The sequence below is a fragment of the Pimephales promelas genome, chromosome 4, assembly GCF_988280905.1.
Source record: "Pimephales promelas chromosome 4, fPimPro1.hap1.1, whole genome shotgun sequence".
Lineage (NCBI taxonomy): Eukaryota > Metazoa > Chordata > Actinopteri > Cypriniformes > Leuciscidae > Pimephales > Pimephales promelas.
The window spans coordinates 33,824,442-33,852,104 of NC_142772.1; the positions used below are offsets into that span (position 1 = coordinate 33,824,442).

A 27,663-nucleotide genomic window follows, 5' to 3' on the forward strand; every position below is an offset into this window, starting at 1 on the left:
TGTAAATGGGAATGGAGTCACTGGAGTTCATTAATATTTACATGGATTTTACTGGCAGTAAATGCATGTCCATCCACATACTTTCATTCATGAGGTAACAAATCTAAGTGAGGCACAAAAACAAAAACTTGAAATAACATCAAGAACACATACTATGAGAAGAAAGGTGGCAATGTTTTAGAAATCTTACATTTTACATTTATGCATTTGCCAGACACCTTTACAGTTCATGCATTCTCTGGGAATCAAATCCATGACCGTATCATTGTAGTGCCAAGCTCTACTGTTTTACCTACAGTAATATGCTCCGAGATCTAGCAAGCATTCAATCTTTGAGCAAGTTTTTAGTGCTATAACAACCTGTCCAAGGGAACCTTCTAAAATAAAACTGAAGTTGGAAGCTGAGGCTATGTTTACACGGAAACGATTCTGAAGAGAAAACGCAAAAGTGGCGTTGCGTTATCAGTTTTTATTCTGCGTTTAGACGAGCGTTTTGGGTGGGAAATCCACGTGCAGATGGTGACGCAAAAGTCTGTGAAATTCAATGTAGTATGCACTCTAGGCGGCTAAGAGTGCATACTACAACAACACCAAGCATGCGCGCCTGCGTACAACCTTCACTTTCAAGCAGACTTACGTTTTACCCTTTACACGGGAACGCGGTGGTGGAGCGTTTTTAAGATTTCCACTCTGGAGGGTGGTTTCATTTTTTTGCGTTTTTAAGTCCCAAAAACGCCGTCGCCGTGTAAACGAAAGGCACATCCGATAAAATATGTTTACGTTTTCACCCGCGAGCGTTCTCGTGTAAACAGGGCCTCAATGACAAGATAAACCACAGGATAACCATGTGAGTCTGATGGGAAACATACACTCACCTAAAGGATTATTAGGAACACCTGTTCAATTTCTCATTATTGCAATTATCTAATCAACCAAATCACATGACAGTTGCTTCAATGCATTTAGGGGTGTGGTCCTGGTCAAGACAATCTCCTGAACTCAATGGTAAACTGAATGTCAGAATGGGAAAGAATGGTGATTTAAGCAATTTTAAGCGTGGCATGGTTGTTGGTGCCAGACGGGCCAGTCTGAGCATTTCACATTCTGCTCAGTTACTGGGATTTCCACACACAACCATTTCTAGGGTTTACAAAGAATGGTGTGGGAAAAGGGAAAAACATCCAGTATGAAGCAGTCCTGTGGGAGAAAATGCTTTGCTGATGCTAGAGGTCAGAGGAGAATGGGCTGACTGATTCAAGCTGATAGAAGAGCAACTTTGACTGAAATAACCACTCGTTACATCCAAGGTATGCAGCAAAGCATTTGTGAAGCCACAACATGCACAACCTTGAGGCGGGTGGGCTACAACAGCAGAAGACCGGGTACAACTCATCTCCATTACAAATAGGAAAAAGAGGCTACAATTTGCAAGAGCTCATCAAAATTGGACAGTTGAAGACTGGAAAAATGTTGCCTGGTCTGATGAGTCTCGATTTCTGGTGAGACATTCAGATGGTAGAGTCAGAATTTGGCATAAACAGAATGAGAACATGGATTCATCATGCCTTGATACCACTGTCCAGGCTGGTGGTGGTGGTGGTGTAATGGTGTGGGGATGTTTTCTTGGCACACTTTAGGCCCCTTAGTGCCAATTGGGCATCGTTTAAATGCCATTAATTACATTGTTAATGGTGTTCCTAATAATACTTTAGGTGAGTGTATAATGGGTATGACTAAAAATACCTCCTTTGGTGGAAGGGAAGAAAAGATTTATCCATGTTTTGCACAGACATGTCTAATTCTCTGAAAAAATGCATATCCTCAGAGTAGAGGAGTTTGTGAGAGTCATATGGTGTGACATCTGGTTTGGGTTTGATAAGCAAAAATGATAGAGGTTTAGGGATTGTGAACCAAAAACCACTTAAATAAAATAACAGAATCTAGTAATTTTCGATTCTGTCGAAATAATATTTCGATGATATTCGATTCAGTTGACATTTTTTTCTCAACCTGAAAGTGTTCCCTGTGTCAACATTCAGAACGAAACTGTGCGACAAGTCTGATTTTCAAGTAAACGATTGATGTGATTTGGTTCTTTTTAGTGAATAAAAAACACAGCCTGATCAGTGGTCCGATTCTCAATTAAATGACTCATATGATCTGATCTGAATCAGAAATATTTAGCCTGACCATGAAAGTCTGATTCTCGAGGGAAACATTTTGATGAGACTCTTTTCTTCTCTTATGAGAGTTCTTTTTAGTACATCACAAACAGTAAAAGCTGTTTCTTTTAATACACATATGACAATGTGTACTTAAAGAAGCACACTGTGATTTTTGTCAGTGGTATTTAAAAAAGGGAAAAGTCACGGGGCTACACTCTTTATTATTTGTTGTTTTACATTTATTTGAAATGATCCCAAAATTTGGTCAGAGAATTGCATTACTGTTTTCAAAATATTCAAACGAATCATTAATAGACTTAGAGTCATTACATTTCATAGAGTTCATAGCAAGTGCACAAATACGGTCAGTGTTCGAATATGGCAAGTTCCATACTATATAGCATAGGCGGAAAACAGTATGTGAGCCGTGTAGTTTTTCCAAATTCATAGCCTTCATAAAACTGTAGGCGAAAAGTACACATGGATGACTTACTACTAGTGGTGAAATTCTGAAGTGTGCTTTCGATGGACACTTCAATATCCCATGAAGCCACAGGAGACTTGTAACTGAAGGTGAAGCGACGCCACTGACGCGTTAAGTCACCTGTCTTCGACAATATGGCAGGTGTAATGAATTAAATTTCTTTCAACTACACACAATCATACCATATAGAGCGTACATTTTTAACGGTCGCAAAGTGAGTTTCAAACCAAATGTAGTTCCAAATAAACAGTATGCAATTTCGCACACAGCAACACTCTCTCAATGTAAAGAGATCAGCATTGCTAGCACCTTACATCAAGCCATATGCTGAAAGATCAGCAATCCCCAGAGTTCACCCTCCATCCCTCAGTGCTTCCTGGGCAGGTTCCCCCCTTTTTTCTGTAGTTAATAAGCTTAAATTTGTCAGGTGTTCAAGTCTGTCTCCTGGGCTGGCCCACACTAATCCTTTCTTTGATGATACATTGAACCGCTGAGGGGGAGGGAAGAGAGAGGTCCTCTAAAGGGCCGCAGGAAGTCTTAGAGTGCACCAGTCCTCTGGGACGTCCAAAGAGAGGAAAGGGGACGGACAATAAGACAAGTATCGGGGACCTATTTGACATGCTTTAGAGGGAATACGATGAGCTGTCCGATCCATCTGTTGCACATGCTCGGATACACACAGAATGCATCCCCCATATACTTCAGATTCATAATGCTATAATATAAACACTTCAAAGACTTGCAGCCATTGTACAAAAATAAGTTTGCAACCCAAATCTTTGTATACAGTGTCATATGCAGATGCTGCCCGCTAACAGACATACACATTTTGAAGTGGGAGTTGAGCAGACTCAATCAATACCGTTTCTACCGAGAGCAGCTGTTGGCTGGGATCTTCAGTAGCACACTGCTGTCGCTATGGTGACACCACCAGCTTCAACAGCTGCACGGAGAGGGTGTGTGTGCGCATGTTTGCTTGTGTGTTGATGATTAATCTGTGTCCACCACTTATCGCTCCACTATAGGTGCTAAGGCCATGGCCACAATACACTGCTGCCTCTGAACATGTAGATCTGTACAGACAAATGAAAAAAAAATGGGAAAACCATTCACATAAAAATGATCAGCACCTTGAAACTGTACACTTTTGCATGTTTATTTTACAGTAGCTCATAATGCAAATGAAAAATAAATGCCTCCATTGTGTATCCCGTGTCATGAGTAGAAAACAGTTTAGCAGATGGCGCAGGTGATGCGCAGTGGACAAGACACATGCCTTTGGTGTGAGAGACCCGAGTTCGAATCCACTGCGAGACACCAATGTGTCCCTGAGCAAGACACTTAACCCCTAGTTGCTCCAGAGGCGTGCGACCTCTGACATATATAGCAATTGTAAGTCGCTTTGGATAAAACCGTCAGCTAAATGAATAATGTAAAGCAGAACTCAATGGGGTTTGATATATCTGGCAAAGCATCACAGAAACGATTCATATAATCAAGTTTTAAATGATTTTTACAAGGAAGCTAAATAAGCTAGGGCATTTTTAGAGCAAAAGAAATGTATAGATCCAAAACAATATTTTATAAAATCGTACAAAATAAACACATACACGTACATCAGGGGTGGTTCCTCCAAGGAGGCAAGGGAGGCAGCGCCTCTTCAAATAATTGAGAAAATAATCCACAGTACAAAGATAAAGTAATCCAAATTTTACTTCAAATTGACACTGTTTAACAACACCACAAGCGGTTAAATTTACGGCGGGAAGCATCTAGCCTCACCTGAGCCCATTGGGTTTCAACAGAAATGTGCCGTGGGTTTGGTGGGGGGCAATTGAGAGTGAATGGGGAAAAGTCACGTTAGAGGAGGCAATGATCACTTTGATTGGATGTTCTGGCAAAAATCCCTTCTCTTGTTTTTGTGTGAGTTCTGTGTCGGTGAATCAGTCTAAATGAACAAATAATAGTGTTGATGTGAAGACCAATTATAAAGAAAGTAAACAACTCACCCACTTAGATATCATCACTCAATATATTAATATCACCTGAATTACGTGAAAACACAATCTGTGAGGGTATTTTAGTGAGCAATCTGCTTGGTGAAATTAAAGGTACAAATCTATGTCTGTGACCAGCATGACACCTGCAGTATTTAACAAGCTTTGATGATGCAAAAATAAGTGACTGCTAAACAATAATTAAGACTATTAAAAAGAACAACTAAAAAAAAAATTAAACAGATGCAATTTAAAATTTGTTGCTGTGTTTTTATAGTTACTATTTTGAAATAAATGTACACATGCTTAAAATGTTTCATGAGAAAAATACTTGGTTTTAATAAATAGAATAAACAAATTAATTACATTGTTAATGTAAAAATACTAAATATCATGTTCAATCTTAATAATATTACACTTCTAATAGAATATGGTACTCTATTTTCGGATGAACCTGTTTGTCATATTAAAGATGCAGAAGAGGACGGGCAAATACGAAAGAACAGAGGGAATCTGCTGTGACTGTATGAGAGAGAAAAAGGGAAAGTGAGAGGGAGGGTTTCGCCTCACATTCCACTGTCATTTGCCCCCTTGGAAAAAAAAATAAAGGACAAAAAAATACAGCACGAACTGAGCTCCTGTCTGGTTACTATAGCAACCGAAAGGCTATTATCGTACCTTGCCATTCATTATGAAAGGGCTTTAGTTGACAGAGTGAGGGTTGGGAAGAGGGAAAGAGGGGAGAGAGAGGGGGAAAGAGAGAAAGAGGCAGATAGACACACAGAGAAAGAGAGAGAGAGAGAGAGAGGAAGGAATATTTTCAGTGCTTGTGGCTGTGAAATGGAGTGAGACAGGAAGAATGATGTAGACGCAAATATATATTAAGTAGGAAAAAGAAATACATAGCAAAGAAAAACGATCAAACACATTAATATCAAATATCTTTCAGAAGGAAAACATTTTTTTTATACATTATAAATAGCTCCGTAGATGCACTCTATTACACAGAATGCTGATTTTAAGTCCCACTTGCGATCTGCACCAGCAGATCTCCACAGATTTACATAGAAATGGTCTTGCACACATTCACTGTCCTTTGCATGTTTACTTTGGCTAAATTGAATAACCGTTTTGCAGGTAATACTGCTGGAGAATTTTTTTTTAGTATGTTTAAATTTATTACAAAGAATCGTGCACACTTTCCGCAAAAAAAAAAACTGTGCTGAAAATGTGAAAAATGACTGAAGATTCCATCTGGGCCCAGTTATTGCTTTACTCAGTGCATTGTGGAAAAGACAGAAAGATAAACAAAGAAACACAAAGCATACTCAAGATGCACTTGACACACACTCATATGTACATACAGTACCCACACACTTACAGGGAGCATTTATCTGGTGCTTGTGCCTCTGACTGTGAATGCTGACTCTACTCTGCTCTGTTTTCTGTTACAGGAAAGTAGGCTGAAAGCCATCTGAGGACAGAGAGACAGAGGGAGGGATAGAGAGAGGGCACATGCAAGAGCCAGAGATTGAAAACAAGAGAATGAACGGACAAGAAATTAAAAAAAAAACACTGCATGCGATTAATCCACCTCAAATGCAGCATACATTTTCCCTCCAGACTGCATACATCCACATGCAGTTTTCCAGTAATTCAGTGGCCGACTGCTCTGTTAATCCATTGTGCTGGGTTTAGAGAAATCAGCTGGACTGAGGGGGTGAGCTGCATTCAGGCATGTCTACGAAAAAACTGCTATTTAGTCACATTCCTGCTGTTTCACATTCGAAATGACAAAAGAGCTTTAACTGTTGAGCAACTATTCTCTCTCTCCCAGCTCTTTCTTGAGTTTTCTCCATGGTTCTTAATGAGTCCACGTTCAAATGTAATTTTTATTGCATCTCTTTGCTGCTTGTTTAATGGCTGACAACTGTAATTCACCATTATTAGCAAGTGTTTGTTTTTCTGTTTGTGTGGACAAACTTCGATTGACAGACTATAGAGAAATATGCAGGATGCTTTATGCCAGCTTTGAACATATGGCCGTGTGGGACAACGTCTGTGAGAAAGGGACAACGGTGTCTTCTTACTGCAAAATACGCAGACATGTACACATGGCCAGTCATAAAACGCTTTAAAAAAATCATGTAAAAACAAAACAAAACGAAGACGACTTTTCAAAACATTTGCGATTGTATAGAAATCTTTTTACAGAGATTGCTTGGCGGATCTGAATTTGAATTACTCGATTCTCTGGTATACAAATGTGCCCAGATTAAACAAGTGATATTTCACTCTTTCAGCAATCTTTAAATTTCTAAAATTTCAAGCCAAACAAAAAATGCCCTTGACAAGGGCAAAACTTGACAAATTTATATTCACTATTAAAAATGAAGATTTGTAAGCTTTTAAGATTTTCCTATATTCAATGACTTCAGGGAGAATTTAAATACTCCCTAAAAAAGTATAAATACAAGAGAAAAAAATCTCAATTTTAAAGCTGAAGACAGTCCATGACAGTGAAATTGTAACTTTCGATTACATTATACCATACATTGATATGAGCTGATTAGTCTTATAATCATATTGCGGGTGGAGAGAGTGGATTTATGTGTGTGAAACTGCTCAGGGTACTTTGGTACTGCGGTAAAATCTGGGCGTTCCTGGGGCGTGTGCTGGCACTGCAGACCAACTACCATGATTCTGACAGTGAGGGAGAGGAACAGGGTGTGTGTGTGTGGGAGGAATGGTGTGTGTGTGTGGATATTATCAGTGGAGTGACACTTTAAGAAGCCAGTAACTTCTTCCACTGCACAACTGCATCTCACCATACAGATGAGAGATGCTGAGAAACACAAGAGGTGAAATTTCCTCGCCAAACCACAGTGATTAAAGCAAATATCTTCCATCATAACAGCCCTGCATTTTCACACTGACCTTGCACCAGTTTCACACACACACATACTTGTTTGATGAGGTGGGCTGGCATGGTGGGTGAGGTGTGTTGCCAGAGGAAGACGAGGGCACCAGAACAATAGTCTTCATCCAGCACTGCAGATGAGAGGAGGGGTTCCTGCATGCCCTCGCTGAAGCTAGACACCACAATACACACAACATACCACAACAAACCATGACGATACGTTGAAACGTGAACAATCAAACGTTTACTATAAAAAACACTAGGTTCTCATACATTTATTGGCTTCACGGACCAATAAATGGTTCGATTAAGCTTCGACTAATCAAAACATGCTTCTCGTTGTATTTTTAACACTTGTTGTTAAATATTTTGATATTTGTATAATTGTCGTATTATAAAATCGGACCTAATATTGACTGCAAAAAAGCATTTAAATTAACACAGACAATGCTTCCTATATATGATTAGTCTTCTATTTAAGAAAGCGTTCATGCAAGAGTTCGGCTTTATAAAATTAACTCAAAGTGCAACACTTGTATATAACCTGTCAGGAATAATATTAATCTGGCAAGGCGTTACTCAAATGTTTCCGTGAACACAGTATACACAGAGTTTCACGGAGCAGTCTTCATACATTATTATATTGGAAGAACAGTATTAGTCTATTGTAAACATCAAATCATCTAAAACAAATATGTATCCATTTTTATTGCCATTAATAAATCACGGATATACCATTAAAATAATAGCTTAAAATATATCCTTCTGAAAAAATAACCAGAACTGGTTTCTGAATTAATATTTCCATTATAAATGATAGAAGTTATTAAAGGCCAGTATTATAGGAGAAACCTAATACACATCTTTTATATCAATACACCATATACTCTCTCCTTGCCTCTCGTGACCCGATGCACTAACATTCACTATATGCTCAACAGTGTAATAAGACACTGAAACACTGCTCAAAGAACAAACCACACAGCACATACACATCACATAATCAAACACAATGAACACTCATGATGACACTCAAAACACAAATTTGCTATGTACTCAAATATGGTCAACACCACATATAATCTACAGAGGGATCCATCAATGTAGTCGATAAATCAAAGTTATAATCTTTAACTGTATTTCAAGAACAGCAGAGAAGCGTTATAATAGAGGTAAAGGTGAGTGTGAAAGTACTCAACAGTCACAACTGTCAATATCCACAGACATCCATAAAATGTATAGTGCCAACTTAAAAATACAAGCAAGGTATTCCAGTTATAGTAAGTACAAATTGAGTTTAATGAGGCACTTAATCTTCTGTCAAGAAATGGGTTGTTCATTTTGCTGATTGCAACACCCTTTAAATTACCATTTTAGCAGCTTAATATGGCAACCAATCTTTTGAAAATAAACACATCATTCTGCATCGCTCGGCTCAACACCTTTTGACAAATACTGTCGGAAAAAATTACACTTCAAGGGTAACATGCACAAATATATGGTGAATTCAAAACAAATCCCCACCATTTGATCAGTCTTCCAGATAAAAATCTAGTCTGCGGGACTGTTTAAGCCCAGGATGTACTTTTGCTTCCGTTCAAAATGTATAGCCTCTTTTTGACTCTGAGAACATCAAGCACCATTGAAGAGTGAGAGATATGAGTGAGATTTGGAGCACACCCAGAGATATGGTTGGCTGTCTTACTCTGTAGGAACACACACAATAAGCTTCTGCTGCAGACACGCTAAAGGTATCTCTCTTTTTTATGCCATTAACATCCTCTGAGCATCAAAATAATCAAACATATGATGCTGTAAAGGTGGGCTATATGCAAATCTGAATATGACTAATTTCAGAATACGACGGTCAGCGCGTCGTAGGAAAAATATAGCCTGTAGTCGAAAATAACACAAAAACATGTGTGTTTATTTTTAATATCGATGAAGGTTTGTATGAGGTCAAACACAAGTGTACCGAGCTATCGATGTCACGCTCTCAACAGTACTTTGTGCTGCTCTCAAACCGGTGGATGAAACCCACACACATGCATAGATGAACCGAAGTCACTGGACATGTCCATCTATGAGCACTTCCTGTGTGGAAAGAAGAATTTGAATAAAAAAAAAAAAGTACCGACACAAAAAGACGCACACAAATATGGGTGCGGAATGAGGGTGTAACAGACAAGGCTGTGGCACAGACATGCACACACACACAGCCAATTTCAGTGTCCTGACTCACAGTCTAAACATACGCTTTGTTTGGGCCAAACCCTCAATGGCCCAACGTCACCCCAACCTAAAAACACAGATCTCTCACTCTCTCTATCCTTTAAACTCTTGAACCACAATCCACAGGCCCACACTGCGCCACCATTACCTCACTCAACCCTATCTCGTCCCCTCGTGTCCTTCCTTCCCTGCTCAATCTGCTCGGACAAACTCGCTGTCCTCTCCTCTGGTCCTTCTTGGATGGGCGGATGACTGAGTGCCTCTCACAGCTCCCGAGAACCCAACCCGTGGACATCGAAGCAGAACGTCACAAGTTAGGGTCTCAGGGAAGGAGAGGGGCACAGTGCGGCGCGGGGAATCGAGCGATCGCCATTGTGTCTCTGCTGTCGTCTCGTCCGCCTCTGTCTCTGTCCGTCGGACTGTCTCTAATTCTCCATCCCTTCGACATTTTACTGCAATCGGCTACTTAAAAGCAACACAACATAGTTACACACACGCCCATCAGCATGGACTGCAAACAAAGACATCGCGTCTCACTCGCAAACACACATGCGCACGGCGGACGAGGACATGCGTGGAGAAGTGGTGCCACGCACAGACCCCTCACGCCGGCCACGCACACATAAGCCTTTCTGTACACCGAGATGAATTATTGCGGAAGAGACATTCACTCATCTGCAATGAGGTTTTAGAGTATAAAACGGCCAGTCGATTAGAAGACGACATGATATTCACATGAAAACCAAACTGTCATTGCTGCTTCATATACAGATTCTATTGGGTCACGTCAGCTCTTGTATAAATCACACGCATGCACCGAGAGAAGGGGAGTGAACTCACCGAGCTGGCGGCAGCGGCTGACCGTGCCTCAGGTGCTGCGGTCCTCCGAACGCCTGTGAGACTGCGAGGACAGACAAGGAGAGACAGAGAGAGAAAAGAACGCTTTTTTTATGCTGCTCATTCCACGATGCAACGCCAATACAAAATAAAAAGAAGAGAGCATGTAAAAAGACACGAGAGGGCACTGACAGGCTGATGTCCGCCCACCGTCTAGAGCTGCAGAGCAAAGAGAGAAAGAGAAAGAGAGAGAGAGAGAGGGGGAAAAAAGGTGGGAATTTCAAACGGCAGTAGAGCGCTGCTGAAAAAGGAAAACGTGAACAAAGGAAACAAAGAATCTGGGGAGAAAAGGTATCCGGATTAATCAGCCTATAGGACAGAAAACTGAATGGGGATGAGAGAGAGAGAGAGAGAGAGAGAGAGGGCCACGACACCGGCAACACACACCAGACTTCTACCCAGAGGGCTATAAGATGAGAGATCAGCATAGGGAGTGGGGGCTTTCGCGCACACACGCATGCACAGTCTCTCACCCCATGTCACATGTGCGACAGGGATCATATCCCGAGGTGGCAAAAAAAAAAAAAAAAAACAGGCAGCATCTGATCTACGAGTCAAAAAGCAGCAAAAATAAACGGCGGCAAAACGACTCTTGCTCTGAGTCCCATTCATCTTTCTGTCTCCGAGCGTGTTTAGCGGGATACGGGTCTAATGAAAAATCGAAGCTCAGAGGGAGAGCAAGGAGAGAAAGACTGGGATAGAAGTGATCCCTTCATTTCCTGCAACAGCTGACACCAGTTAGCGCAAGAGGCCATCTACCCCCTGAGAGAAAGAAGAGAGGGAAGGAAATAAAAGGAACAGAGAGATAGATGGGTAGACAGAGAAAAAGAGGAGATTTTTTATCTCCAAATGTCCTTACTTGTGATGTTTTCTCTGTTTCGGAGGAAGAAAAAGTTTCTGAGGGCCGAAATTCCCCTCGTCGCTCACCATTATTCCACTCTCTCTTTCTTTCTTTTTCTTTCTTTCTTTCCCACTCTCACTCCCTCTCTTTCTCTAGCTGAACTGAAGATTGGAGCGGGAGGGAGGGAACTAGAGAAAGAATAGAGAAAGAGGGAGGGAGCAAGCATAGGGAGAGGGAGAGAGAGAGAGGGGAGGGAAGAGGATAAAAAGAGGCATGAACACATGAAAATATGATGTGCTTGGCTTCCATTCGATACCGCCTGGCTAGTGCCGCAGCCACAACAGAGGGAGACGAGGAAGAAAACAGAGAGAAGGAGGAACGAGAATGACAGAAGGCAAAGGAATCGGGGAGATGTAAAGTGGAGAGGAGAGAAGAGGGGGGACACAGGGAGACTGCGGTGGAGGAGACCTCCGACAGGCCACTTTGATAGGCTCTAATCAGCGACAAAATTTCACATGCACTTTACACATTATAGTCTCTCCTGTCCGCATTCACAGAAATTTCATGGCTTACACTTATGGTACTCTTTATGTAAACTATTTCAAATTTGACATTTACTAACTTGAAACGCCCGCAACACACTTACGGCAGTGTCCCTCATGCGAAAATGTTGTTAGACTTCCCTCTCCTGGACATAAGCAGCAATTTATCTTATAGTACCAGTTCACATCCTTCACCTTGAGATTCATTTCGGCCCATTTAGCTTGCCTTGCTTCACTTAGAGAAGCTATAGTGCTGTGTTTAGCAGACACACTCCTGCTCAACTCTTATCCATCTGCATTCTGATGATTTATATCCATGTAAATAATACAATAACTCAGGTACCAGTATTAGCCAACAGAGGGCCCCAAACTGCGCTTTATCATGCTGGTGAAGGTCATTAACACACACACACACACACCTAAAAATCTAAGAGAAAGACCATGTGGATGGTTCGTAATAGCTTACTCAAAGGCACACATGGGAAAAGAGCAAGATTGTGATATCTCAGTTCTCATTGATGCACACACGAACTAACTTAGAAATTTTATAATTTAAAATTTTGATTGAACTACTTTGGCCTAAATTGTCCGACAAATTCACTATTAAAAAACTATCGAACAGTTAAATATTTTGCATTAGCTAGTACAGCAGGTCATACAGATAAATATGGACATCATTCAGTCAAATGTCATACACTATACCATTCAAAATTTTAGGGACAGTAAGATTATATATATAGAGTTTTAACCAACAAGGACACATTTACAATAGTAATTTGATTACAAAAAATTAGATTTCAAATAAATGCGTCTCTTTTAACCATGTAACAGTTATTTGAAATTGCAATAATTTCAAAATATTCCTGTTTTACTATCTTTTAAAAACATTTCAAATTCTTATTACCAAGCCCAACATTTTTAATGGTATAGTTTAGATAAATACACACACAATACCCATATTTTCATTTTAACAGCTGTAATGTGGAATGATCCCTCTAAGGAAACCACTCACAACAACCATAAAAAAATTGCACTGTTTGACATTTTTGATTCAGACACAATAAACCTAGACATTTTTTAGCTCAAAGAATGATGTCATCAGCGAAACACATTCTCTGGGTCCCATCTACTCCTTTAACACAAAAGCACTATTGTTTGTCAAGTGTATAAGCAGCCCTAAGGACATGACTGACAGTGGGGCAAATATAAAGAGAGAAAGAGAGCACATGACATGAATGTCTATTACTGATCCCAAACATCTATCAAAAATAAGACTTTGGCATAGAAAGGACTGAATTAAGATGTTTAGTCATTAATTTCACAACAAGTGCCAATTTGTCAAATATTTGCAGTATCTCAAATTTCTCAAGCTTAAATATTTCAGCAGGGTTGGACCTTGAGAACTCTTTTTACAAATATGGATATTTCAGTGGTGAAAAAGTGGTCTATCCATCCAAATCAGATCTGTTACTCAGGAGCATTCTAAACTGTGCTAGTCTAAATGTGGTTTGGATCTTTCAGCCTATTTTAGCTGCAGACTTGTATTTCTGGAGCTGGTTTTTCCACATTGACGGCACAGTTTTTGGTTAAATGGGGCTGAACTATGTACACGTTTGGCTTCAGTGCACCATTTTCTATCCCTAAGGCATTCTGGGTGGCAGAGCGCTCAAAACATTATTTATCCACACTGTGTTTCTTATGCTGCATTCGAAGTTTGCTGACTCACACTGTCAGCATAGCAGGACACTGTATATTATGTATAATAAACTGGCTTCAAACATTTATTAAGGCTAGGCACTTAATCATTTGCCATCTCTGAGGAAGCAACACTAACCAGACGTAGTTTATGGTTGTTTGCATTGTCAATTTTATCCCCAGACCCCAGTACATTGGATGAGGAATAATACAGATAATAAAGATTCATATAACATAACATAAATATTAAAATAACAGATAACACAAATATTAAATATTTTTCAGTTTTGCTTCATTTTTCATCGGTAGAGGAACGCATCAGCTTTCAGACTTCAATCTATCGCTTTCCTGCGGCCTCATTCTAGTGAAATCATGAAACAAAATGCTTACAACCATTTAACCCACTCCCGATACACATTGATTTTAAGATGCAATTTTGATTGATTGATTTATTAAATAAAGTCATATGGGGGTGATTAAGAGCTCATCATGTTACCGCTGGACCAACAAGTCATTCTTAATTTTTACACACTGATCGATTTATCTACCGTACTAACCAACAAAATACCCAGACTAACCGATATGGAAATGAACCTGTCAAATTACTAACCAATAAAATACCAAGACTAGGCGATATAGAAATTAAGCTGTCAAATTAAGTAAGTCAAAGATTCATTTGAGTATTTAAAATTAGTTTAATTCACTGCAGTACTCCCTAAAATCACTGCATAATGCAGTAGTTTGTTTAAAATTTAAGATTTCAGTTTTTAATTGGAGATGAGCATATACACCCTGACCTCCAGATTAATACTGTATATTGTCTGTATATGTTGTCTGTATACTGTATGTTGACTATGTATCAAAACAATTAATGAAAAAGTGCATACTAAATCATTTCTAAACAGCATTCACTACTGTTTAAAAGTCTTTAATGTTTTTGAAAGAAGTCAAACATTTTAATATAATTTAATTATTAATGTATCCCTGTAATGACAAAGCTGAATCTTCAGCATCATTACTCCAGTGTTCAGTGTCACATGATCCTTCAGAAATCATTCTAATATGCTGATTTGCTACTCAAGATTTAATAATTAATTTTTTTATTTAAAATGGTTGTGCTGCTATTTTTGTGGAAACCACAATCTTTTCTCGATTATTTGATTAATAAAAAAAGTTCAAAACAACAGCATTTATTTAAGATATAAAAGTATTATAAATGTCTTTACTGTCATCTTATCTAACTGACCGCAAATTTTTGAATAGTGTAAATATTCACAAGCAAAGTCATCGCCATTTCATGACATGACAACTAGTACCTCCACCATTTGATACAAATTGCTATAATAAACCCGATTTCCATGCACAAAGACATGCTTGCACATGTATCACCGAATCAAGCAGAATTTACACTAAACAACTAAATCAACAACCACCACACCTAAACAAGCACACACAACTGGGTCAAACCTCACCACGGCTCACAAAAACTTAAAGCACAACAGAAAACAAAGATATTGACTGGAACATAACATGTACACACATAATAGAGTCATTCAAAACACGTATTTTATCCGATGCAGTGACTGTAGCTGAACTGCAGATGCTGCTTCCTACAAATTGGTGGTACCAAATTTGCTTTTCAAGTCCTCACAAAATATTCTCCATGTTTTTACTTATTTTTGAAATAGCCATAAAAGCATGAACACACAAAACCAACTATTACCCCTAAAATAGCCATTGCAATAGCCTAATGTCTCCATAGCATAGCATTACGACTCTCAAAGCTCTTTGCATGCTGATAAAACAAAGCAAACTTGTAATAAAATACATACAAAGCAGGTCAAAAATTAAACAGTTTTCCTAACTAATACTCCGTCTACAGTTACCTTTATGGTAGAATTTGTGCCTGATGTCATTTATATCACTTTTCATAACCACTTAAGAAAGAAAAAAAGACATTTTGCCAGTTATAAATGTGTTTTCAAAGCAGGAGAGAAACGCGGAACAATTGATAGTCATAAAATCCAGAAGGAAATGGTAAAGAACATAAGGCTTTCACAGTTTCCATGTGTATTTTAAGACACAATGTTTGTGGTGCAGAACATTGTAGGACACCATGTTAAACACCCTGTTGCAATAACTGTGTGGTGTTTTGATAGAAATTTCACATTTCTATTCGCTGCAGGGTCACAATACTGTTTTTATTAAATGCTATGCTTGTGGGGAAGCATGATGTTAACAGATTCACTAACAAAATATAATCAGCTATGGGATCGATTTAAATACGTAGGGAATGGTTTAAATGTTAAATTATGTACACAGGCGTAGGTTCTATTGACACTAGAAGCCTATTCTCACCAAAAACAATAACTATATTAGTCTCCACACCAACAGATGATAACATGCTGTTTAATTATAAGTGCACGTTTCAGTTATGTCGCCTGCTGCTGTAAATGCTCCAGTTCCTTAAATTCGGGTGGCTTCTGATTGCCTGAAAATCATTCTGAAAGTGATTCCAGTATGTTGTTATCGATATAGTTTTGGCGCAGAGCCGCAGACTTTCCTATTCTCATAGAATTAGAGTGATTATTAAAACTTTATAGTTTATCGTTATCCTCCTCAGTGTGAATGCACATTCTGTCAAACCCTTGCCATCATCAACAAAGACCATTGCTAGTTACATTAGCATTAGCACTGTAGCTTGCACAGAGAAGGGCGTCTGCTCGGGGAAAGCTAGGAGGCTGTACAGTTATCTCCCATGTTGTAACTCTAAACTATACAACCTACTACCTCATCCCGAGACATCGCTGTAAAACTTGACGGGGAGGATAGGAGAATGTCTCCACTGCTTACGTTTGCGCATATGCAAGTAGCAAAACTTGCTAAACTTGAAAATAGGTGCAATCGATTCATTCTAATAAATAGATGCAAGCATTTCTGCAGCCACCAAAAATGTATCCTTTACAGCTAAAGTGTCAACCCTGAACAGAAGTTTCTAGTCAGCAACAGCAGTGGTTGCAGGGAAGACTGTTGTGTTCACCTCGCAGACACATACCTATAGACACGAGCTTGTGCATAGAGTCACCACAAGTTCGGATCTACGGGTTTGTGGCAGCTGGCATCACTGCACTGCGTCACAGCTACACCCACTCCACCTTTCACAGGATAACAAAAATAATATCCACTGCACTAAAAATAACGCAAATTCTTATGACTGTTGTTTTTCTTTTTCCTCAGGCATCAATTTCAAAACACTTTGACAAGTAAGTTAAAACAAAAGACAGGCATAGACGGCCATGTTTGGAAGATAAGTTTTTTTTTTGTTGTTTTTATAGAAATAATGGCCTCGCCAGGTAATACAGAGGAAGAAGATCATTATGTACATCACCTGAAATTCATGAAAAGGCTAGATAAAAGATTAGATTAGGAATTCATAAACAGAGAAAATGAGTGGCTTTTAAAAAAAATAAAAATATGTACAGCTGCTGAACATTGAGAAGAACTATGCAAATTATCCATGTACCTTTCCACAAGCAAACAACAACATAAGCAGGTAAAATATATAATGTGACAGTGGAATTCAGGTCAGAAAAATTCATGGGGTAAAAATCTGCACAAAATGAATACATTTTATGAGGTTAGAATATTGCTAACATACAGAATAAGTCTTACTGATAAGACGAGAAAAATAACGCTAAATTCACAAATATTACTGGATCTTAAACTCAATTATTCAAATAATTTGATGCAAAATGATTGGGCGTGGTTCAACGAAAATAACTTGATTAAGACATGATTAAGACCAACATTTTTTACCATAAATTCTTTGTATTTTAATCACTACAGTTTAAAACATATCATTCAGAGTAAAGGTCAGTTTGAAAGACACAGGTGGTGTTTGCCGTGCCCAGATGAGACAACACCGCTACCGTTGGATCAAATATGCTGCAGTGACTGACATTTGAGAAAGCAGCAATAGCAGAAACGCTTCGTTTATTTTTTATATCTACACTTAGTGTATACGCAACTAAAGCACAAGTATAAAAATACTTTTTTTTTTGCAGAAATAAACCTGTTTAGCTAGTTTTAGTTAACTATATCGCACACATTCAGTGCAACCCTTTTTTGTTTACCCATTAGTGCCATTTAATATACAGAAATAAGAAATCACAGACTCTCCATCAAGGGCTTTCCCAGTCTGTACTACAAGTTGTAGGTGCAACAAGCTGCAATTAGAACTGCCATGATTCATGGTACAGTGCCACTCCCTAAGGAAAATCAAAGGTTATTCCAGAACAATAGAGTAAATGTTAAATATATCTGAATTATATCTTGACGTATTTCTACACAGAGACACGAGAAATGCCAGAGAAACAGAAAATAAGTTGTTAGTGAATCGAATCTTGAACATGCATCCAGTACACAGTCTCACATTTCAAATGTGTTTCCATGGCATCGTACGACCACTCAGAACCCGTTACTGTTATTTGTTTGCTGATTTCTACCCACTGGAAACGAATGAATTGTGATTTGTCAAACAGTATGTGTAGACAAATATCTGACAACAACTGAACCTGTAAAAACATTTTTTATTTTAATGTATTTAAATGTTTGAGCGCAATTGACCTACATTTATTTTGGATATGACCTTAGACTAATGGTCTACTACTTATCATTGAAAAAAATCCAAACATACAAAATACAAGAAAAAGGCTTGCTTATGGAGTGTGGACAACCGTGGATACGGACACTATTTTTACATCAACGCGGACTTTTAAACGAACAAGAAATGACACAAACCGATGGTAAACAAGATGCAGGTTAAAAAAAAATGTTCTGAAAAAGTTCGGGACTGAAAAATAACAAAAAGAATGGACAGAGGAGAAAAAGGGAATAGGAAAGTATCATACCGGCGGAGGACGTCTGTCTATGGTGATGACCGGTTTGATGTCCATACCAGAGTCATCCTACACCTGGCGGCAATATGGAGTCAGGCTTAGGGTGCAGACTAGGCCAATTCGGTTGCCCGCAAAAAATCTAGAGCAGGAAAGAAAAGCAGCATGTTAGAAGGAAGTGCAAAAGTGCTCATTCGCACGTTCAAACCATTAATACACAAACACGTCCTGACATGAAGGAAGAACACATACAGCACCTACAACCTTGAAAAAGAAGCCAAAAACGGCATCCCTAGTTCAACAAGAGCAAATCGCCAAGTCATCGGCAGACAACATTGAAAAAGCCCCTGTCCCCTCTTTCGCCCTCCTGTGCGGTCGCTCCTATTTGTATTTACCGTAGATAAAAAAAATCCTCAAAAATTGGTCAGAAAAGGTTCCATGGAAGACTGAGAAGAGAAGGCGGAAAGGTCGAATGCGGTGAGATGTGGTCGAGGAGGAGCTGCGGCACTGCCCTGGCTACAGGGAGAGTGGAATTTGTGACCATGCAAAGGAAAGGGTGGTGTTTTCTTTTCTTTTTTTTTTCTTTTTCTTTTTTTGGCGCTTCGCTGTACTGGGGTTTTTTGGATCTCAGCAGGGTCCTTGGCTGCAGTTCTGACTCCCCTTAGTGGTGCCAAAATGTGGACGTTTCCCTTTGTCTTTAACTCCCATGAACTCCCAACAACTGAGGGGCGATTAAAAACAAGCAAGGAACGAATTGAAACAGAAACGAACTGACAGAGCAATGAAATAAAGCTATAAAAACGTTAGGAAAAAAGTTTATAATGGAGAGAAGCAGATGCAGAAAGAGGGGTAGAGCGTAGTGCAGAAAATAAAAAGCAGCTTTACGGACGACAGAACAGTCTAAAGAGTGAAGACTGAAAAGGACTGCTTTCACACCACATTACTCTTTCTGCAAATATGCCATCTCTCCGTCTATGCGAGCAGAGCGCTCTCTCTTGCTCCTACTCCTCCCTCCTTCCTTCCAGTCGGCGTCCAATCCACGCCACGTAGTGAGAGAGAAAAAGAGATGCACTTTTTTTTCAACCTCATCAAAATGGCAGAGACAGAAAGTTACAACCAAGAGAGAGAGAAAGAGAGCGAGCTAAAGGGAGCTAAACTCACTGTCCAGTTCTGTTCTGGATAAAACCACGGGCAGCGCTCCGAAATCTGTCTCGATTCTTTTTTAAGGCACAAACTCCTTCGGATCAACAGAACAACAGTGAAAAATATTTTTGTTATGCTCCGCGATCGAATATAGTGCCCGCTGTAGACGGGGTGCTGTGCCCGCCATGCTAATCGGATGCAATTAATAGCATTTTGTCTCTGTGTCTGTCCATCCATCTGTCTCTCTGCCTGTGTCTGTCTGTCTGCTTGTCTCCATATCTATTTGCTTGTTTACATGGCTGCCTAATCCAGGCATTGGCACAGTCTCTCCAATGCTCCCCGTGTGTGTGTGTGTGTGTGAGAGCGAGTCAGTGTGTCAGTTGGTCACAGTCTGGCTGGCGTTCCGCCGCTCCCCAGACAGTCAAACATATTTGAGTGCTATTACCTCACTGTCACAGAGAGTCTTTCACCTACATTATTCACCTAAAAATATATTTCTGTTGCCCTCTTTATGAATAAAACACTTGATATTTCTTTAATTTGCATCCTGACTAAAATATTTTCATAGCGGTTTTCTACATGAAGAAAGGAGTGTCTCTGGCAAAGTTGCAGAATCACATGGGAATTACTCGTGAAATGGTTCGAGATCTCAATATGGCTTCCCTTTTATCCTGCAATGCAGCCCAACTCATCTATGGTGTGCATCATGGCAGGAGGGGAATAATTTCAGGGGTGCACATTCTGCAGCCAGCATGTGGTGCAACATCATATTCATTCCCCACACTTTCCGAAGTTGAAAACATGATGTGAACTGCATCACGAGGCAGAGATAACAAAAGTCTAATTCATTTAAAGGATCATTTTCCATAAACATGAAACATGAATTTGGATCATTTGGCACTCGATCGTAAATAATTATATATTTTGCACATAACAATTTAAAAGTTTAGGGTCAGTAAGATTTGTTTTGAGAACTTAATACTTTTATTAGGCAAGGCACATTAAATTGATCAAAGAGACAGCAAATGCATTTATATTATTACAAAATATTTCCATTTCTAATAAATTCTGTTCTTTTCCATTTCTAATAAATCCTGCACAAAATCCTGAAAAGAAATGTATCACGGTTTCCAAAGAATTAGAGCTGTTTTCAACATTCAAAATAAGAAATGCTTCTTGAGCAGCAAATCAGCATTTTAGAATGATTTCTTGAGGATCATGTGACACTGACTGCAGTAATGATGAGGAAAATTCAGAATTAGCATCATAGAAATAAATTATATTTTAAGTATATTAAAAGAGAAAACCATCATTTTATATTGTAATAATATTTTGCAAAATATTACAGTTTTTTTCTGTATGTTTGATCAAATAAGTACTTGATGAACAGAAGAGACTTCTTTCAAAACATTAAAAATAGTAATGTTTCCAAACTTTTGACCGGTACTGTATGTGTGTGTAATATATATATAAAACACACATTGTCTCACAAATGACAGTCTAACAGAAGATGACAGTCAATTATAAGGTTAAATAGCTGTCAGTTGTCAGCTGTTAAATTTAAGGACACAATTAGATTAAACCAATTTAGGTCAACCAATTACCAAGCAATGTTTAATTTTGTTCAGTCTGTGGTGTAAAAAGGTCGCATTAGAAATTAAAGAAAAAACACTTAAAACATAGCCAGGTCAAAGTGTCTGAGTAATTTTTGGGTATAACATGCCACAGTTTACTTTATTTTGCTATCCTCACTTACATAAATGAATGAGTGTCCTGCGCCCACTAGTAAAAAAAATATCAACAATAAGGCTATATCTGGCGTCTGGATAATTTTTGGTTTGACTGTATTTTAGATACAGTATTGCTTGTTTTTGCCAAGTGGCAACATTCTAATCTGAAAAATGAAGCCAACCTGGAAGTGCAAAAAACTGCAATACATCGAGAATCCGCTAGGAGCCAGTCCCAAAAGGGAGCAAATGTCCATAGACACCATGTTAAAATGTCCATTTTCACATTATAAATTCATGCTTTTACAGGTTGGTCCCATGGACTTTTATTGTATTTTTGATAGGTTCTGAGTGCCTGACAACTGTGAGGGGAGTGAATTTTTTTGTAACTCGTTAGTTTAGATCATACTTGGATATAAAATGTATGACAAATAAGGGCGTGGTTAACTTTGATTGATAGATGGGAATTCTACTCGACGCAGCCTGTTATCAGCTGTCAATGAAGCCGTCACAACACATCATACCACCTCTGTATCCTTTCTGAACATTTGTATTGAAATATCATACATAAAATGGGTTGCTCTGCTTTAAACTGCACTAACCGACACTGTAGGAGTACTTTTTTTCCCGGTAAGTGACAATGTTTGTGGACAGTGCCACTGCAACAGTTAGCATTAAATCGCCACAGATAAGTTTGAGTTAGGGACAGGTGGGGTTTTGGGGGGCTAATACAATAAATCCGATGTACTTATGTACAATAACGATGTCCATTGATCGATTTAAATAGTACATATATCACATAGATCTGACAACTACATGCATGCACTTTAATGGTCCAGTGGCAGAACTTTTGCCATGCGCGTCAGAGGTTCTGGGTTCTAATCCGCACTCTTATTGTTTTTTTTTTTGTTTTGTTTTTTGCTCTCTCATTAAAACCGATTATGTTTATCAGTGGTTATATATCAAGCAGGGACACGTTTGTGTGCATTTTACTTTGTGATTTCACTGGAACGAATAGTCAACGCAACAGATTAAAGCACGCATCCGAGTTCAAAATTGGTGGGGACAATATCGACCCTGGCAAAAAGTGGTGGGGACATGTCCCCGTCTCACCCCCGGGACACACCCGTCCCACCCATTACGCCTATGCCTATGGTTATAACTGATGTTTGAAACACTGTAAATGAATAAATATAACATAAGAATAGACTGATATGTCCCACTTTGGAGTGTTAATATATTTTGATGGGTTTGCACTGAGTGTAGTAGCCAAAGACTGTAAAAAGTAGCCTAGTCTGCCAGCCGAACTTATAACTTTACAGATAGCTGAGGCTGCTTGGCTGAAGAGGCACGTCCACCGGCTGGCAAAGTCTCACACAAAGCCGGGCGGGCGAGGTTAGGATTTCCCAAGATTTTTAAAAGATGGCGCTGCCCATACCCCCCATAAATGGCCTCAAAACCATTGTTCCAAAAGTGTATGGTTGACGTCACAGACGCTTTGTCCATTTTTTTTTACAGTCTGGTTTTTGCTCCATTTTATGGTGGAAAATAATTCCAAATAAAAACACAGGACTGTTTTGTGTCTCTGAGCAACATCCTTACTGAATGAACACATTGTTTGGATGAATGATTCAATGACTCGCTCATTGAGCCAGTCAAATGCTTAGTTCCTGAATGAATCAGCTGTTTAAATTAATCGGTTGAAACTCAATGACTCACCCATTAACAATGACTTACTGCCACCTACTGGTGGATTTAATTTCACATTTAAAGTATCTTTTAATTATTTTTTTTAATCATTTCAAAATATCAGTATTCAACGTTTTGTTTAAAACATCCATACATAATTTATGCAGGTGCATTCATGTCCCCTCTGAGCTGCATTGAACAGTCTTGGTAAATACATAAATGCCACTTATGCAGCTAGTGTTTCCTCTGCATTACAAAGATGGATTTTGTTGATTTCAGTTGATTGGTAACTTATTAATCTAATTTAACTTATTGATTAAATGATAGAATTAGACTCAAAAGATCAATATAGGTTAAAATGGCTTTATACAGGTAAAACATGCCCATAAATGTGAAAAAATAAATGTGAACTTTTTGGAAAAGATAATTTTTTGTCACCGTACCGAACTGACCACCGTACAGAATATGAAGGATATCAAAAACTTTAGGAGTCAGCTGTCAACGGTAGTCCTAAAACAATAAACACATTATTGTGTTTACAAAATAACAAATACAAATGACAAAAATTGTCCCTGAAATTTATCCCAGAAAATACTGAGATATCATTTTTTTGTCAATATCGCACATCCCTAATATATATATACACTCACCGGCCACTTTATTAGGTACACCTGTCCAACTGCGGTTAACACTTAATTTCTAAGCAGCCAATCACATGGCGGCAACTCAGTGCATTTAGGCATGTAGACATGGTCAAGACAATCTCCTGCAGTTCAAACCGAGCATCAGTATGGGGAAGAAAGGTGATTTGAGTGACTTTGAACGTGGCATGATTGTTGGTGCCAGAAGGGCTGGTCTGAGTATTTCAGAAACTGCTAATCTACTGGGATTTTCACGCACAACCATCTCTAGGGTTTACAGAGAATGGTCCGAAAAAGAAAAAACATCCAGTAAGCGGCAGTTCTGTGGGCGGAAATGCCTTGTTGATGCCAGAGGTCAGAGGAGAATGGCCAGACTGGTTCGAGCTGATAGAAGGGCAACAGTGACTCAAATAACCACCCGTTACAACCAAGGTGGGCAGAAGAGCATCTCTGAACGCACAGTACGTCGAACTTTGAGGCAGATGGGCTACAGCAGCAGAAGACCACACCGGGTGCCACTCCTTTCAGCTAAGAACAGGAAACTGAGGCTACAATTTGCACAAGCTCATCGAAATTGGACAATAGAAGATTGGAAAAACGTTGCCTGGTCTGATTAGTCTCGATTTCTGCTGCGACATTCGGATGGTAGGGATTAGAATTTGGCGTCTACAACATGAAAGCATGGATCCATCCTGCCTTGTATCAACGGTTCAGGCTGGTGGTGGTGGTATCATGGTGTGGGGAATATTTTCTTGCCACTCTTTGAGCCCCTTGGTACCAATTGAGCATCGTTGCAACGCCACAGCCTACCTGAGTATTGTTGCTGACCATGTCCATCCCTTTATGACCACAATGTACCCAACTTCTGATGGCTACTTTCAGCAGGATAATGCGCCATGTCATAAAGCTGGAATCATCTCAGACTGGTTTCTTGAACATGACAATGAGTTCGCTGTACTCAAATGGCCTCCACAGTCACCAGATCTCAATCCAATAGAGCATCTTTGGGATGTGGTGGAACGGGAGATTCGCATCATGGATGTGCAGCCGACAAATCTGCGGCAACTGTGTGATGCCATCATGTCAATATGGACCAAACTCCCTGAGGAATGCTTCCAGCACCTTGTTGAATCTATGCCACGAAGAATTGAGGCAGTTCTGAAGGCAAAAGGGGGTCCAACCCGTTACTAGCATGGGGTACCTAATAAAGTGGCCGGTGAGTGTATATAAGTAAGTACATTCAAAAGTTTAATGATATTAAAAATAGTTCATGTCAAATAAAATAATATTAACAAATATTTCATTATTCTGTGTTAAATGTCAATAAATTAGGTTGACATCTGCTCGTAAACAATTGCAACATAATGAAATTGTCTGTAGGAGCTTATGAGAGGGTCGAGGGGGGTACAAAGAGGCTTTTTAAGTCTCTTCCACATCCTGCTCCTCTTGAATCTAAATGAGCAGATTTGACTTTCAGGTGTCTGCCAAGCCCCCTTGTCTGCCCCTTGTTTGCCCTGTGCCCGCTCTTCTTCCTTCCCCCCTCAACCCTCTTGCCTGCCTTAACCCATGCCAGGCTTTAAGAGCGGGCCTCCAACATAGAGGTGAACAAAGAGGGCATTACGATAGGGGATACTGTCCGCAGCGGCTGGTTCCAACACAGGGGAACAAAGGGGGAGAAGAGAGAGTGTACGCAATGTTAAACATTAACTAACTGAACATAAAATATATTCGTTGATACTGTTTGTCTGTTCCAAAAATGTCATACTGTCGATTTCTGACCATTTTCAAACAATTCTTGCTAAAATGGCCCACACAAACTACTAAAAAAAAGAATAGTCTGAAATGGACCTTGTTAAAAAGAAACTTCAGCCGCTTGTTTCTAACATTGGGATTCTTCAGAAGGATATGCAGAGCGTCAGTTGCTACACTCAGCTTGCAAAAAGCACAAGGTTTGAACGACAGATAGGTATAGTATATACATAGAGCATAAACACTTTTACAATGCTTTCCATATCACTTTTCTCTCTGCTTGTTTGTTGCCCTACGGTGGTTTTATGTTTCTAGTAATGCGAGACAGAGGTGCAATAAGATCTCATGACAGGGGTATACAGAATGCCTTAGTTCTGTCATCCCTTTGTGAAGACTAAAATCTTTATTTAAATTAAAACTTATGTGCATAATGGTTTCCAAGTTCTAAGGTAAACTACTGGAAATTGTTTTTTGTTTTTCTACCACTTTTATCTTTTCCATTACAACAATAAATAAAAGTGCAGATGAACAATCTATGACAGAAGAGGCAAATATTTATCACATAATACAACACTTCCAAAAACACCTGTTAACTATACATAGATTTTATGGCACTTTTCTCTAAACCTAAAAATCTGAGGCATCCTTAGCTATGTGAGTTCACCAGTGTCAAAAGCTCTGAGACAATATGGATAACTTTTAATAAAAAGCTTTGAGGCTGTATATTTTCAACAAGAGGGCAGGTCTGAGACAGCACCCGAGAGCACAAATGCCTATAATGACTCCATAGGGCATCATCAACCTCAACAGGAAGAACAATGTCGTCTTGTGCTCAATGGCTCCGAGCCTGTTTATGGTGACATACCGGTGAGGTCTTATTGGTTTTCAAAGAAAGAGCCTTGGCAGTGGTTCTGAGGAGTCAAATCCTCTGAAGCCAGAAGAGAGAAATATAAGAGAGAACACCCACTCAGCACAAACACAGTAAGAAAGAGAAACAAAGATAAAGTGATAAAGAACAAAAATTATGAATCTTCCCCATGATAAGAATAAGAGATGGGTGACCACTTGAGTCATAAAAATCTTCTGTGTCTTGTCAACCAGTTGCCTGGTCAGCAAGCGAATGACAAGCATCTACATTTTAAGGAGATAAAAACTTCCTTTTTCAATTCTTTTTTTCCCCTCTCTGTCACAGAAATTAGTTATAAATGAGTTCGGTAGAAATATTGAGTTATTCAATATTTCTGATGATTGTTTGTTTATTATGGAAAATAACCTAAATCAATTCAGTATTAGGTAGAAAAAAAATACAATTAATTAGAAAATAACATTCAAATTTTAATTACGCATTCAGAAAACAAACTGCTCCTGCTTGAATTACCAACAACAAAAAACTGATGTTCATTTATCTCTTTCCCAGCCAGTGTTTTTGAAAAAATCTGCCAGCCACCGCCAGCACTTTTAAACATTTTCATAAAAGTTTCATGGCCCCCAGAATATTTTGTTGTATGAATATCTGAATATGTAATATATAAAACGAAAGAACAGACCCACATGTTTAACAAAAAATGAAAGAAAAAAAGCCTTGTTTAGCTTCATGTATTCCTTCGTACTGGGTTGACATTTCATTCGGTAACATTAGGCAGTTTTGATTTATATGTTGTTTAAAGTTGGTAAACGCATTATTTTACATATGAATCTGCTTACATTTGAAATCTCTTGTTTCTGCTTCTTCTTCACTTTCAGAAGGTGCATAATAGCTCCCCCAACTAACAGTGAAAACATGGAAAGTATACAAAATATCTTTACATAAAGTTGCATGTTTTCAAGAAATCAATCTAAATATCAAATATGCCTTTCTGCAAGCCCGCTTTGAAAGTCCGGCAATTCTGTTTCAAATTGACATTTTTTTTAAGGGTCAGACAAAGTAATGTATTTATGTTATCCTGATCTTAACACAAAGCAGATATGATATGTATTGGATCTCAATATCCTTGTGATATGATATTCAGTAAACACATTAAACACATTAAAGTGCTGCATCATCAA

At 38.9% G+C, this 27,663-nt stretch overlaps 1 long non-coding RNA gene across 2 annotated transcripts in view; it reads right to left on the reverse strand.

Moving 5' to 3' along the window:
• Positions 1-356: 356 nt before the first annotated feature.
• Positions 357-27,663, reverse strand: part of LOC148981733 (uncharacterized) — a 70,736-nt gene continuing 43,429 nt past the window's right edge. For both annotated transcript variants that reach the window (XR_016168347.1, XR_016168346.1), the window contains 4 exons: positions 18,684-18,810; positions 10,639-10,699; positions 7,612-7,738; positions 357-3,722 (listed from right to left, as the gene is read on the reverse strand). This is a non-coding gene — a long non-coding RNA (uncharacterized LOC148981733). The remainder of the gene's footprint in view (positions 3,723-7,611; positions 7,739-10,638; positions 10,700-18,683; positions 18,811-27,663) is intronic.